General features: G+C 39.3%; 1 protein-coding gene and 1 pseudogene across 5 annotated transcripts in view; one reads left to right on the top strand and one right to left on the bottom strand.

Moving 5' to 3' along the window:
• Positions 1–13,651, bottom strand: part of DIP2B (DIP2 acetate--CoA ligase B (putative)) — a 226,647-nt gene that overhangs the window by 102,857 nt on the left and 110,139 nt on the right. The window lies entirely within an intron of this gene.
• On the top strand, positions 1,200–6,172 carry LOC112867410 (large ribosomal subunit protein P1 pseudogene; annotated as a pseudogene).

The following is a 13,651-nucleotide window of genomic DNA, read 5'->3' on the forward strand; positions in this document are numbered from 1 at the left end:
CCTGGCTTCAAGTTCAAGAGAAGTTATTAAAAAAAAAAAAAAGAAAGAAAGAAAAGAAAAAAACAAATAAAATGAATTCTTTTTTTTTTTATTTTTTTTTAACGTTTTTTATTTATTTTTGAGACAGAGAGAGACAGAGCATGAACGGGGGAGGGGCAGAGAGAGAGGGAGACACAGAATCGGAAGCAGGCTCCGGGCTCCGAGCCATCAGCCCAGAGCCCGAAGTGAGGCTCGAACTCACGGACCGCGAGATCGTGACCTAAGCCAAAGTCGGATGCTCAACCGACTGAGCCACCCAGGCGCCCCCAAATAAAATGAATTCTTAGGAATTGAATTTCTTTAAGTATAACAGGGGAGCTTAATAATGAAACTGTAAATAGTCCTTTTTTTTTTTTCCTTAGGTAATCTCTACATCCAATGTGGGGCTCAAACTCACCACCCTGAGATTGAGAGTAGCATGCTCTTCTGACTGAGCCAGGCAGGCGCCCCTGTAGATAATCCTTTTGATTGTAAATAATACCCTCCAATCTGTATGAATTTTATAAAGTTGTATTCCCATGTACTGGAACTTGTTTTTTAAAATATAATATTTATAAATATATTTTACATGTGCATTGAAAAAACTGGAAGCAAATACAGTAAAATGTTAACAGCAATGATCTCTAGGAGATGAGATTCTGAATGTTTTATATATTTTTCTATAGGGTTTACTGGGATGCTATAATTTAGAAAACTCACCTTTTTCAGAATATAAAAATAATATATGTTCATTATAGAACATCAAGAAAATAGTTAAGTATAAAGAAGAAAATTAAAATCATATGGGATCTTCTTAATTCAAAGATCATACCCCATTGAATAGATTCTGACCAAAATAAGTTAAAATTAATATTCAGTTTTCAGCTTTTTAGATAAATTATGACTCTACCAGCAGGATTTTCCAATCTTTTAATTGGAAAATCATGTCTCCTTTCCCAAAAGTAACTGACAAGTCAATACATATTTGGGAGAGGGAGGACACTATGTCCTGGCTGGATTAAAATAATTTTGGAAGTCTATTCCCACCTTAGCTTACTTGCCAGGGCAACAATTTGTCATGGAAGGGATACGGAACAATGTACCTCAGGTCTCCTCAAAGTGAAGGGGGGGGGGGGGGCGGCCAGGGAACATGGGAGCACAGCAGGGCATTATTTGACAACATGTCCAATGTCAGTGGGGCAGGCAAGATGCTGCTTAAAGGTGAATCATTCCCTGGCCAGGGTTTCACACTCCAACAGATCTCAGGAATTACCTGGGGCCTGAAAATAGAGATTTCTAGATTTTGAATAAGATGTGCACAGTTTCACTATCACAGTAAGAAACTAAAAGCAAAGATAGAATGCATTACATGTATCAACATAATAAGATATTACACATCACAAAAAAATTAAAAATATGCTGACTGCAGACATGTGAGATAGTCTAAATGAAATCATGTCGAGTGATAAAAGAACACAAAATACTATGCCCATAATGTGATTACAAGTGTGTATGTAAAAACTACTTATATACGCTTATAAGGATCAAATAGGACATAAAATCCCAGAAGTAGCTTGAATAAGGCACTCTGTAGTTCTTTACCATTTCATTCTTTTGTTAACAGAGTTAGGTATAAATCAAAGTAATTTAAAAAAACAGTAAATACAGATAAGTGAGGGAACAAGAGCTGTGGACCTCACAAATCAAGTCTTTGTCAAAATTCCTAAATTCAAGTATGAAACATACTTGACATTCAAAGAAAAAGATTACTCTCTAATTACTACACAATGACTATCAGTTTGAGGGTTCCTGATATTTTGGTCAGTTGTACAGCATATCCACTAGGGGTCGCCATTATGTTTAAACAGTGATGATTTAGATTTAATAAATTTCAGAAAAACCACAGATTTTAATTTCTTCTACAACACAAAGCCTTCCGTCTCAATGATCAACACATAATTTATTGTTCTTTGGCAAAGAAAGTCTTCCATGACGCCATTGTTTGAACAGAGTCACTAACAGTGATAACTTGAAAAAGAAGGCATGCAAAATTTCCATTCAGAAAGATGGAAGAAAGCCAATCTCAGCTTCTTATCTTTCAACTCTGCCTATGATTTAACAGATATTCTCACCTGTAAGAGTAACATAGTAGAGCACGATGTGCTCTGAGAACCAAATAACATAATAATGCTACTTTTTAGAGTAAACAGAGCATGTTCACTCTTGGTGCTGGTGTTCAGAGAAGAAATTAAATAAGTGATCACCAATTCACGTATATCTTTTACACTGCGTTATGTACTGAGAAGGAAAAAAACCTTTGGGCTTTCTAACCCCAAAGCATGGGCAATTTAGTTTGTATTACAGTTTCAGGGAAGGTCTGTTAAGAGGAGACAGTGATGTAGGCTTTCGGTACGCAGAGAGAAGAAAAAGACACTTTCTACAAAAGCATGGTATTTGCAGAAGTCAAGTCTTACTTGACAAGAGTAAGAAAGACTGGTAGGCACAGTGAAAGAGATGGAGCAATACAAAACGAGGCTGGAAGAAAAGCTGGGTCAGGTCACTCTTTGAAGGGATTTAAACGGGAAATGATAGCATAACAATGATAATAACGTTTCTACAGCTCTTTAAACTTTCATAACACCATCTCATTTTAGCCTCACAATAACATTATCTGATAGACACCATTAAGGAAGCAGAACACCCATCACAGATTAAATTCATTTTTCTATACTGAGAGAATGCCAATAATCACCTTGAATCACTTGGGAAATCTTCCCTTTAGAGCAAAAGTACCCTCAGCCTGCCTTACAAGGATGAGTGATAAACCTCACTGCATGGGGAAAGGGAGGAAAGAATGAGTGTTTGCATCTGGAGTCTGGAAAAGGGGTCACCTGCCTGAGTCCTAGGGGTGGATTCTTGGAGAAAGGGGGGTTAGGGGTTCTGGGTCTGTGAAGTGGCAGGTGTCTGAAAAGATTCTGCCCCAGAGCTTCCTGGGCCACCTGGCACGAAGAGAACGGTTGAGCACGGAGCTGAAAGAGCACAATACCAAGAGCTCTGTCCTGAGAGGTCAGCTGGGGGTTCTTGGCTGAGCTGAGCAGAGACAAGCTCCTCCACCGAAGCATGCTTAGCAGTGGGTCAGTATCACTGGTCACAAGGTGAGGACCAGTGTTTAAAAGAACCCCATGAGGCGCTGAAAAGCAGCAGCAGACTATGTATGGGCTCTTCCCTTTGGAGGGTGGAAGCGGTCCTGACTACCTCTCCTGTGCTAGCCACCTCCCGCGGGGTCCTTGAACAATTCAGAGAAGCCCCCAGACGAAGACAGTGGACTTCCTTCCGATAAGGGACGGGGAACAGATATGACTGCAATGTGTGTCCACTCCAGACTCTAATACTGCCAAACCTAGCAAATGAAAGAGCAGCACTGGGACCGGAATAAAAAATTCCAAGTTCTTTCCATTAGGATGTGACCCTCATTCGGGAAGGAACTTTTAAATCAAAATGGCACAGGTAAGATAGATCCCACCCGTGCCCCTCCACACCCACACACACAAAGAGGCATGCTGCCTACTTAATATTTATATAGCTGGAAATGTTCTGTAGCATTCCAAAATGCCCTTCCTGATTTCAATAGGTGGGTTTTTTTTTAATTTTTTTTTTTAACGTTTATTTATTTTTGAGACAGAGAGAGACAGAGCATGAACAGCGGAGGGGCAGAGAGAGAGGGAGACACAGAATCTGAAACAGGCTCCAGGCTCTGAGCGGTCAGCACAGAGCCCAACGTGGGGCTCGAACTCACGGACCGTGAGATCATGAACTGAGCCGAAGTTGGACGCTTAACCGACCAAGCCAGCCAGGCGCCCCTCAATAGGTGGTTTTAAGTTCACGTCCTTTTGAATTTTCATAGTACGTTGTTTAGAACTCCCTTACAATGCTAATTTTACTGTATCTTTTATAAGCCTCATTTGTATACCTGTCTTATCTCTCCTACTACAGCATAAATAACTCGAGGTCACAGTCTGGTCTTAATTCATTTTGTATCTCCTGCAGTAATTGGCTCTGGGTTTCATAGTGTAGGTACCCCAAATTTTGGCTGAAATAAATAATTAAGATCTTATATGTCTCTTCAGCTCCACCAGTGATAGCGAGTGGCTGGCAAAAACCAACAAAAATGGAAAGATACCAATTTTTTTAAAGCACGTGGTTAAATGTTAATCTGAGAAGCCTGCTTATTTGTGTATCTCTAAGCTATACAAGTGTTATGCAAAAAAAAAAAAAAAAAAAAAGTGCCTTTCACAATTTTCATGCTTATGCAAGGTCATTAAGAAACTTAAAGAGAGAAAAATAGGGTCACAGACTATCCTCAAGAGGGGTTATCAGAGGCTTCAGAGCAACAGCACAATACCAGGTTTTCTTTGGCTTCATTTTAACTCGCTCATATACACAATCTCAAAGGCAGGGCTGAACAGAGAAGGCGATCGGTGATGCAAGCGGCGTGGAGCCGTGGGCAAACGCAGTAAGGTATACAGACAGGAGAACTGGTGAGCAAATATCCTCTAGCAAAATAAGCAGTGATCACAAAAGAAATCCAAGTTTGGGAAAAACCTCTGGGTCACGTCTTACCAGGACAAGCTAGAGAAAGTCAACACATAACCGAATTCATAAACTGATAGGTCTTATCCCCAAAAGGGCAGTAGGTGAGGGACCGGGGAAAAAATGATGTGCAAACCTAGACCAGGAGGGGACATGGAAAAGGTGAGATTCTATTCTAAAGCCAAGAGACAAACACAATTAAATGAAGTGAAAGACAGGGGGACAAATGCTAAGGATGAAGAAGGAAAACACATACACAAAAGTCGCAAACAATCTGAAATACAGGAAGACAGAATGGACTGTTTACATCAATGGCATCAAAAATAGAAGCTGTAGTGATGCCCTAAAGCAAGAAACGCGGGCCCCAAAGAAGATGCCACTACTGAGCTTCAAGGGCAATTTTAAAGAGTGGAGAGGGCAGACCCACCCGAAGGAGGGAGGCCTCCCAGTTTGAACACGTGAATCAGACTGTTTTGGAGACCGTATGATCAGCTTGCTGGTGAACACTGAAAACGAAGTACTAAGGTCTTTGAGAGATCTTTTAGTTTGATAGAAATTACCTTTGTACAAATTTTGGATAATGCTTATACAAAAAAATGTTAGGATAAAGAATCCTGAGGGGCATATGGGGGACTCAGTTGGTCGGGTGTCCAGCGTCTGACTCCTGATTTTGGCTCCGGTCATGATCCCAGGGTCATGGGATAGAGCCCCGTATCAGGCTCCACGGAGCGTGGAGCCTGCTTAGGATTCTCTCCCTCCCTCCCTCTGCCCCTCTCCCCTGCTTGCGTATGCTCTCTCTAGAATAAAAAAATAAATAGAAATAAAAAAAGAACTCTGATTAAAGATGGCAGACTGAACACTTCTATCTATCCCTACTCCTTCCCAAAACGCCACCAGAACGATGATGAAGACCTGCAGCAGAACAAGATAACAGTTCAGATCCATGCAGGAAGAGAGACAGCACCGAGAGCTGTTTCTGCAAAAGTAATAATAAAACCAATGGATAATTCTAAGAAAAAGAAAAAAAAAGAGCCCATAATCCTAGTAAAGCAAATGGCTTAGCTGTGAATATTTATGGGATGATAATAATCTGAGCACTGAATTTCCTCAGCTGCTGCTAAGGTGCTTGGTCTTCCGAGGAAGCTAAGGCCAGGCTGGGGTGAGGCCCTCACTTCATCGGGCGACTATCCACTCAGCACTCACCCGCGCCATTGCCTCCGTCTTGGACCCTGCCTGCATCTGCTTGGCCCTCATCCTACACGATGACGAGGTGACTGTCACAAAGAAGATCAATGCCTTCATTAAAGCAGCCGGCGTAAATGCCGAACCTTTCGGGCTGGGTTTGTTTGCAAAGGCCCTGGTCAATGTCAACATGGAGAGCCTCATCTGCAACGTAGGGGCTGGTGGACCTGCACCAGCAGGAGGGCCCGCTCCCCGTACCAGCTGAGGAGTAGAAAGCGGAAGCAAAGAAAGAAGAATCAAAGGAGTCTGATGATGACATCAGTTTTGGTCTTTTTGACTAAACCTCTTCTGTAACCTGTTCAGTAAAAAACTGAACTCCTTAAAAAAAAATGTAAGCACTGAATGCCAGTTTAACAACAACAGTAATATATTACGCATACTGCTCAGAATGAGTTTGAGATGGGAGATGTGAAGGAAGGGGTAAAGGGGGAAAGGGAGTGTGTGGTGTCTATGTAGTTGAGAGACTAATATGTAAGAGAGGAAGATTCTGATCTTTTATAGTAGGAAATAAATAATGCCTCAATTTGAAAAAAAAAGTCAAGAAATAGTGATAAAAATGTTACTTAGAAACACAGAGGTAAATATCAGAAGAAAGAGTTAAATGAGTTGAAAGAATCTAGGGAAGAAGACACTGCCCATTTTGTTGTTAGAAACCTTGTAGTCCTATTTGACTATTTAAAATAGATTCATTAATTTCATTTAAAAATAAAAATTCATTAAAGAGAAATGCCAAATCTCACATGAAAATCAAAATACTCTGCACAGTCTCCTGGAGCTGGAGCAGGTCTAAATTAAAATAAAAGATTTACTGAGGGCGGAGACAAGCTGACAGGATCATCACTCTCATCAGTACAGTAAACCATTTCTTTCATTCCTTGACAACTTTCATCTTCACAGATGTTTACTAAAAGAGATACTGGAAATTCTGAATGCCCCTTCTGTTCAGTTCCACAAACATTTCTAGAACATATACTATATGTCAGGCCCTAATACTAGAAACTGAGGACATGAAGAATAAAAGTAATAATGAAAAAAGAATTTTCCTGATTTTAAAGACTTTAAGAGTCTAGCAGGAGAGAGTAAGACACATGAATAAACCATAGCCAATGGGACAGTCAGAGAGAACTTTTTAAAAATGCAGCTCAGATAAAGGAAGTGGGAACTGTTTTTGATAGGGCTGGTCCAGGAGGCTTCTCTGTGGAAATCCTAGTTGAACAAACCGAGTAGAGGGAGGGAGTAAGCCAGGACAGGGGAGGTCCCAAGCAGACTCATCAGCCTTGTCTGATGCTGTCTCCTGGTGTCTCCATAGTACTCGGAACCCTAGATGCGCTTAGTAAATACGTGCTGTCCTAAGGTTCTGTCTCTGTATCATTAAACTCTTTTCTATGAAAGCTAGCTGAAGTATCATATCAGTTACTTATATCCAAAGTATTTTGACTTAAAGAAGAGACCCAGGATCAGTCCAGGGAAATTGCTTCTCCCTACATAAAATCTTCCATTTTCCTACAATTCTAAGAGTGGCCAAGAGTGACTAATTTACAGAGGAGTTAGAGCACCTGTGGTTTCAAATGTCAATTCTTTGGACCATGCCAAAAGAGTTAATTTCTAGCCCTTTCTCCCTGGACATCTGCTAACTGAGGTGTGGGAGAAGCTCTATATCCAGGCTCAGTAGTTTCCATACTAAAAGATGTGCTATCTATGGGCCATTCATTGCAGAGAGGCTATGGCTCAGAATGAGTAGATGTGAACCTGCCAAAGCTTCATTTCTCCCATGACTTTCAATGTGAGAGATCCTTGAGTCTCTGAGTACGATCTGAACCTTTATCAAGATACCTATTTTTCAGATAACATGGCTCTTCATTTATCAGATAAAAATCTGGTTTTTGCTTAACTACAGAAACCACAATCAGTTCCAATGTTGGGAGATTTAAGTAATGTGACACATCAGATTTTTGTCATATAGTGACTTTAGAACCTAACCCCTATGATACCACTGAACTATATACCATGCTTATTATTAACCCATATTGTCCTTACTCAAATTTCCACTATTTAATTTCTTTTCTTTTCTTTTTAAAACAATTATTTATTTTTGAGAGAGTGCAAGTGGGGGAGAGGCAGAGAGAGGGAGACAGAGGATTCCAAGCAGGCTCTGCACTAACAGGCTGATGGCAGCAAGCCCAATGTGGGGCTCAAACTCATGGACCGCAAGACAATGACATGAGCTGAAGTCAGACACTCAACTGACTGAGCCACCCAGGTGCCCCTCCACTATTTATTTATTTATTTGTTTGTTTGTTTATATTTTTTAACGTTTTTTTTTAAATTTATTTTCAAGAGAGAGAGAGGGAGAGACAGAGCATGAGCATGGGAGGGGCAGAGAGAGGAAGAGACACAGAATCCAAAGCAGGCTCCAGGCTCCGAGCTGTCAGCACAGAGCCCGACGCGGGGCTTGAACTCAGACTGTGAGATCATGATCTGAGCCGAAGTCGGACGCTCAACCGACTGAGCCACCCAGGCGCCCCTGCCCCTCCTCTATTTAATTTGTAAGTATTTTCCTCAACCTTGTGTTCTCTTGCACATTTTTCCATTCTCCTGCTATGTTGTCAAATTTTTTTAATCTTATTTCAAAGATTTATTTAACATTTGAATAAAGAAATCTAAAATATACATAAATAAGGGAATCCAAGATAATTTCAACTCCAAATAAATTCCACACAGAAAATCATTCGCTAAATTTTTAGATAAACAAAAGAGATTAGTGAATAATACCACTTTTATACACTACACTCAAGTAGCTACCTTCACAATGAAGCTTCTTGCCATTAAATTAATGAGATCTCACAAGGTAACAGAAAGAGTTCAGAAGATGTTATCCTTCCAAAAGAAGATTTAGGAAATTCTTAGAGAAAATATTAAAATAAATTTTATTTCATTTAATTCTATATGAGACATTAATATAATTTAGTAAGTTTAAAACATGCATTTCAATGCTGTTAAATGAAATCAAACTAAAGCTTTCTGCAAAATCTACAAAGATATCTGCGGTAAATACTCCAAGGGGTAATCTCTTCTTTTGCTACAGAACCTATATGATATAGATTATCCAGTCCTACATACAATCCCATTTTGGGACAGATATGAATAGATCCAAGATCACAGGTGGGCCAAGTGATAAGCACAAATGCAGAGAACTCCCCACTAAGAAACCCTCCCTAAAGTATGTAACTACTACCGGACGGACTGTAGGAAGAAGGAGATTAAAATGAGAGGAAGGAGTGAGATGTATGAAGAAACAGCAGGCAAAGAAAAGCAGTCTTATGTTAGCTACATAAGACAGTAACTGATAATTGAGGAGGTCTGTAAACAAGGTGGTACTAAAACATAAGATCAAGAGTAACCGTAGTTGGTAGTGAAGCATTTTTAAAGTACTTGTGTTGTCTGGGAGGAGACTTAAGATGTCTAATAACTCTAGACAGCTTAGACTGTTTAAAAAACCTTAGGATAAAAAACACTACAGGGACAATGACAGTTACTCATAATAAAAGGAACAATTCACAAAGAACACATAGTAATTCTTACTTCATGTGTACCTAGTAACATAGCTTTTTTTTTACTTTATAAACTTATTTATATTTTAATCATTTTATTTTTTTCATCATGATGAGTGTACTGTTTAATTCACATCCCTTATTTCCCCAATTCCTCCACCTACCTCCCCTTTGGAAACCATCAGTTTGTCCCTATAGGTAGGAGTCTGTTTCTTGGTTTCTGTGTGTCTTTTTTTCTTTGCTCATTTGTCTCTTAAATTCTACATACGAGTGAAATCATACGGTATTTGTCTTTCTCTGACTGACTTATTTCACTTAGCATTATACTCTCTAGCTCCATCCATGTTGTTGCAAATGGCAAGATTTCATTCTTTTTTATGACTGAATAATATTCCTGTGTGTGTGTGTGTGTGTGTGTGTGTGTGTGCGCGTGCGCGCGTGCGTGCGCATGTATGTGTGTATCACATTTTCCTTATCTGTACATCTACCAATGGACACTTGGACTGCTTCCATAATTTGGCTATTGTAAAAAATGCTGCTATAAACATAGGGGTGCATATATCCCTTTGAATTAGTGTTTTTGTATTTTCGGGGTAAATATCCAGGAGTGTTGTTGCTAGATCATAGGGTAGTTCTATTTTTTATTTTCCATCCTGTTTTCCACAATGGCTGCACCAATCTGCATTCCCACCAACAGTGCAAGAGGGTTCCTTTATGTCTACATCCTCGTCAACGCTTGTTGTTTCTTGTGGTTTTGATTTTAGCCATTCTAATAAGTGTGAGGTGATATCTCATTGTAGTTTTGATTTGCACTTCCCTAATCATCAGTGATATTGAGCAGTTTTCATGTGTCTGTTGGCCATCTGGATGTCTTCTTTGGATCGCTTTTCCGCCTTTTGGCTAAGATCAAGTGTGGATGTCTTCTTTGGAAAAATGTCTGTTCGTGTCTTCTGCCCATTTCTTTAAAAATTTTTACAAAAGTTTTATTACTTATTTTTGAGAGAGAGAGACAGAGTCTGAGTGGGGGAGGGGCACACAGAGAGAGGGAGACATAGAATCCGAAGCAGCTCCAGGCTCTGAGCCTGATGCAGGGCTCGAACTCATGAACCGCAAGATAATGACCTGAGCCAAAGTCAGACACTTAACCAACTGAGCCACCCAAGCACCCCTCTTCTCCCCATTTTTAATTGGATTATTTGGTTTTTGGGTATTGACTTGTATCAGTTCTTTATACATTTCGAAGATTAACCCTTTATCGGATATGTCATTTTCAAGTATATTCTCCCATTCAGTACGTTACCTTTTAGTTTTGTTGATTATTTCCTTCACCACGAAGAAACTTTTTATTTTGATGTAGTCTTAATAGTTTATTTTTGCTTTTATTTCCCTTGCTGCAGGAGACATATCTAGAAAAATGTTGCTATAGCTGACGTCAGAGAGATTACTGCCTGTGCTCTCTTCAATGATTTTTATGGTTTCAGGTCTCAAATTTAGGCCTTTAATCCATATTGAGTTTATTTTTGTATAAGGCGGTCCAATTTCATTCTTTTGCATGTTGCTGTCCAGTTTTCTCAACACCATTTGTTGAAGAGACTATCTTTTCCCATTGTATATTCAGTTCTCATTCATTGAAGATTAATTTCCCATATAATTGTGGGTTTATTTCTGGTTTTTTTGCTCTATTCCACTGATCTATGTATCTATTTTTTTTTTTTTAATTTTTTTTTTCAACATTTATTTATTTTTGGGACAGAGAGAGACAGCATGAACGGGGGAGGGGCAGAGAGAGAGGGAGACACAGAATCGGAAACAGGCTCCAGGCTCTGAGCCATCAGCCCAGAGCCTGACGCGGGGCTCGAACTCCCGGACCGCGAGATCGTGACCTGGCTGAAGTCGGACGCTTAACCGACTGCGCCACCCAGGCGCCCCTCTATGTATCTATTTTTATGCCAGTACCAAACTGTTTTAATTACTACTGCTTCGTAATATAACATGAAATCTGAATTGTGATACCTCCACAGTTTTTTCTTTCTCAAGATTGCTTTGGCTAGTCGAAGTTTTTTATGGTTCCATACAAATTTTAGGATTGTTTGTTCTAGTTGTGTGAAAACTGCTGTTGGCATTTTTGATAGGGATTGCTTTTTAAGCCATTTAAAAAATATTTTAAAAATATTAATTCTGGGGCACCTGGGTGGCTCAGTGAGTTGAGCGTCTGACTCTTGATTTCAGCTCAGGTCCTGATCTCATGGTTTTGTGGTTTTGAGCCCTGCACTGGGCTCTGCACTGATGGCACGGAGCCTGCTCAGGATTCCCTCTCTCCCCCTCTCTCTCTGCCCCTCCCCCGCTTGAATTCTCTTTCCCTCTCTCAAAATAAATAAAGTTAAACAAATTAAAAAATATATAAAAATAAAAAAATATATTAATTCTTCCAACCCATGAGCATGATTCCATGCTCTTTTCATTTCTTTGTGTCATCCTGAATTTCTTTCCTCAGTGTTTTACAGTTTTCAGAGTACAGGTCTTTTATCTCTTTGGTTAAGTTTACTCCTAGATATTTTATTGGTTTTGGTACAATTGTAAATGGGACTGTTTTCTTAATTTCACTTTCTGTCGCTTCATTATTAACGTATAGAAATGCAACAGATTTCTACACATTGATCTTGTATCTTGTGAGTTTACTGAACTCATTTATCAGTCCTAGTAATTTTTTGGTGGAGCCTTCAGGGTTTCTACAGAGAGTCTCTTGCCATCTGTAGGTAGTGAGAGTTTTATTTCTTCCTTACCAATCTGGATTCCTTTTATTTCTTTATGTTGCCTAATTGCTGTGGCTGGGACATCCAGTAATATGTTGAATAAAAGTGGTGAGAGTGGACATCCTTGTCTTGTTCTTAGTACTGTCGCTTTAAAACATATAAAGCAAAACTTGACAGAACTACAAGGAAAACTGACAAACACACAGTCATGGTACAGATGTTTCAATATAGTTCTATTAGAAATGATAGATCAAACTGTCAGAAAGTTACTAAGAATACAAAAGATCTGAAAAATGCAATTAATTCTTTGAATTAATGGGCCAGAACCATCCATTTAACAAATAAAACACAAATGGAAGAGTTACAGAGATTTACTAAATACTAGCCAGGTCGTAACAAATAACGAAGATTTGATTTTGTATAAGCATGTTTTGTGACCACAGTGAAATCACAAAACACTTAATTTAGGAAACAAGGCAGAAAAATCTAACGCATCCAACTCAGGAAATGCAGAAAGAGTACAAAAGAGTAAACGAAAAGTACAAGGAAGGAAATACATATGGAAGCCTAAAATAATAGACAGCTCTTTCTGCCCACGGGTTCTGTCCCCATGCTTTAATAAAACCACCTTTTAGCACCGGAAAAAAAAAAAAAAAAGAGGAAGCCAAAAATAATAAACCAGAAAATAAAGACATACTTAAAAAGTTTCAACAAAACCAAAAGCTTATTCTTTGCAAAGACAAACTTTTTTTAAAAATATTTTTTAACGTTTATTTATTTTTGAGAGAGAGAGAGACAGAGACAGAGACAGAGCATGAACAGGAGAAGGGCAGAGAGAGAGGGAGACACAGAGTCTGAAGCGGGCTCTAGGCTCTGAGCTGTCAGCACAGAGCCCGACACAGGGCTCAAACTCAAGAACCGCAAGATTGTGACCTGAACCCAAGTCAGACGCTTAACTGACTGAGCCACCCGGGCACCCCTGGGAAGACTCATCAAAAGAAAAAAGAGATCCAAGTAAATAATGTAAACAAACAGAGGCTTTAAAAATAAAGAGAACATTGTGGACAACTTAGTAAATTTGAAAATATAAACAAAATAGATGATTTCCTAGAAAAAAATTAAACTTGCCAAAAATGAAGAAACAGAAAACTGATAGAACTTGGTGACAGACAAGAGATGAGGAATTAAGGAGATGCTGAGGAGGATTTCTAAGTCTCTAACTTGTTGGGTTTTCAGATGTGAGTCTGATTTACTCAGAAGAAGAAAACAAGAAGAGAAGTGTAAGAGCAGGTTGGATGTCACTGTGGTTGGATTCTTGTTTTTATTTTTTGCTGTGTGTGTGTGTGTGTACACGTATGAAAGGGTTGGTTGTGGTGGTAGGGATGGTGTGTGTATGTCATCGATTTGACGAATATGTTGAAATGGAGGTTCCTTTAAGCTATATAAATGGAGACGTTAAGTATGTAGTTGGATCTATGGGTCAGAAGCTTAGGAGAG

The sequence above is a fragment of the Puma concolor genome, chromosome B4, assembly GCF_028749965.1.
Source record: "Puma concolor isolate L17-30 chromosome B4, mPumCon1.1.hap2, whole genome shotgun sequence".
Taxonomy (NCBI): domain Eukaryota; kingdom Metazoa; phylum Chordata; class Mammalia; order Carnivora; family Felidae; genus Puma; species Puma concolor.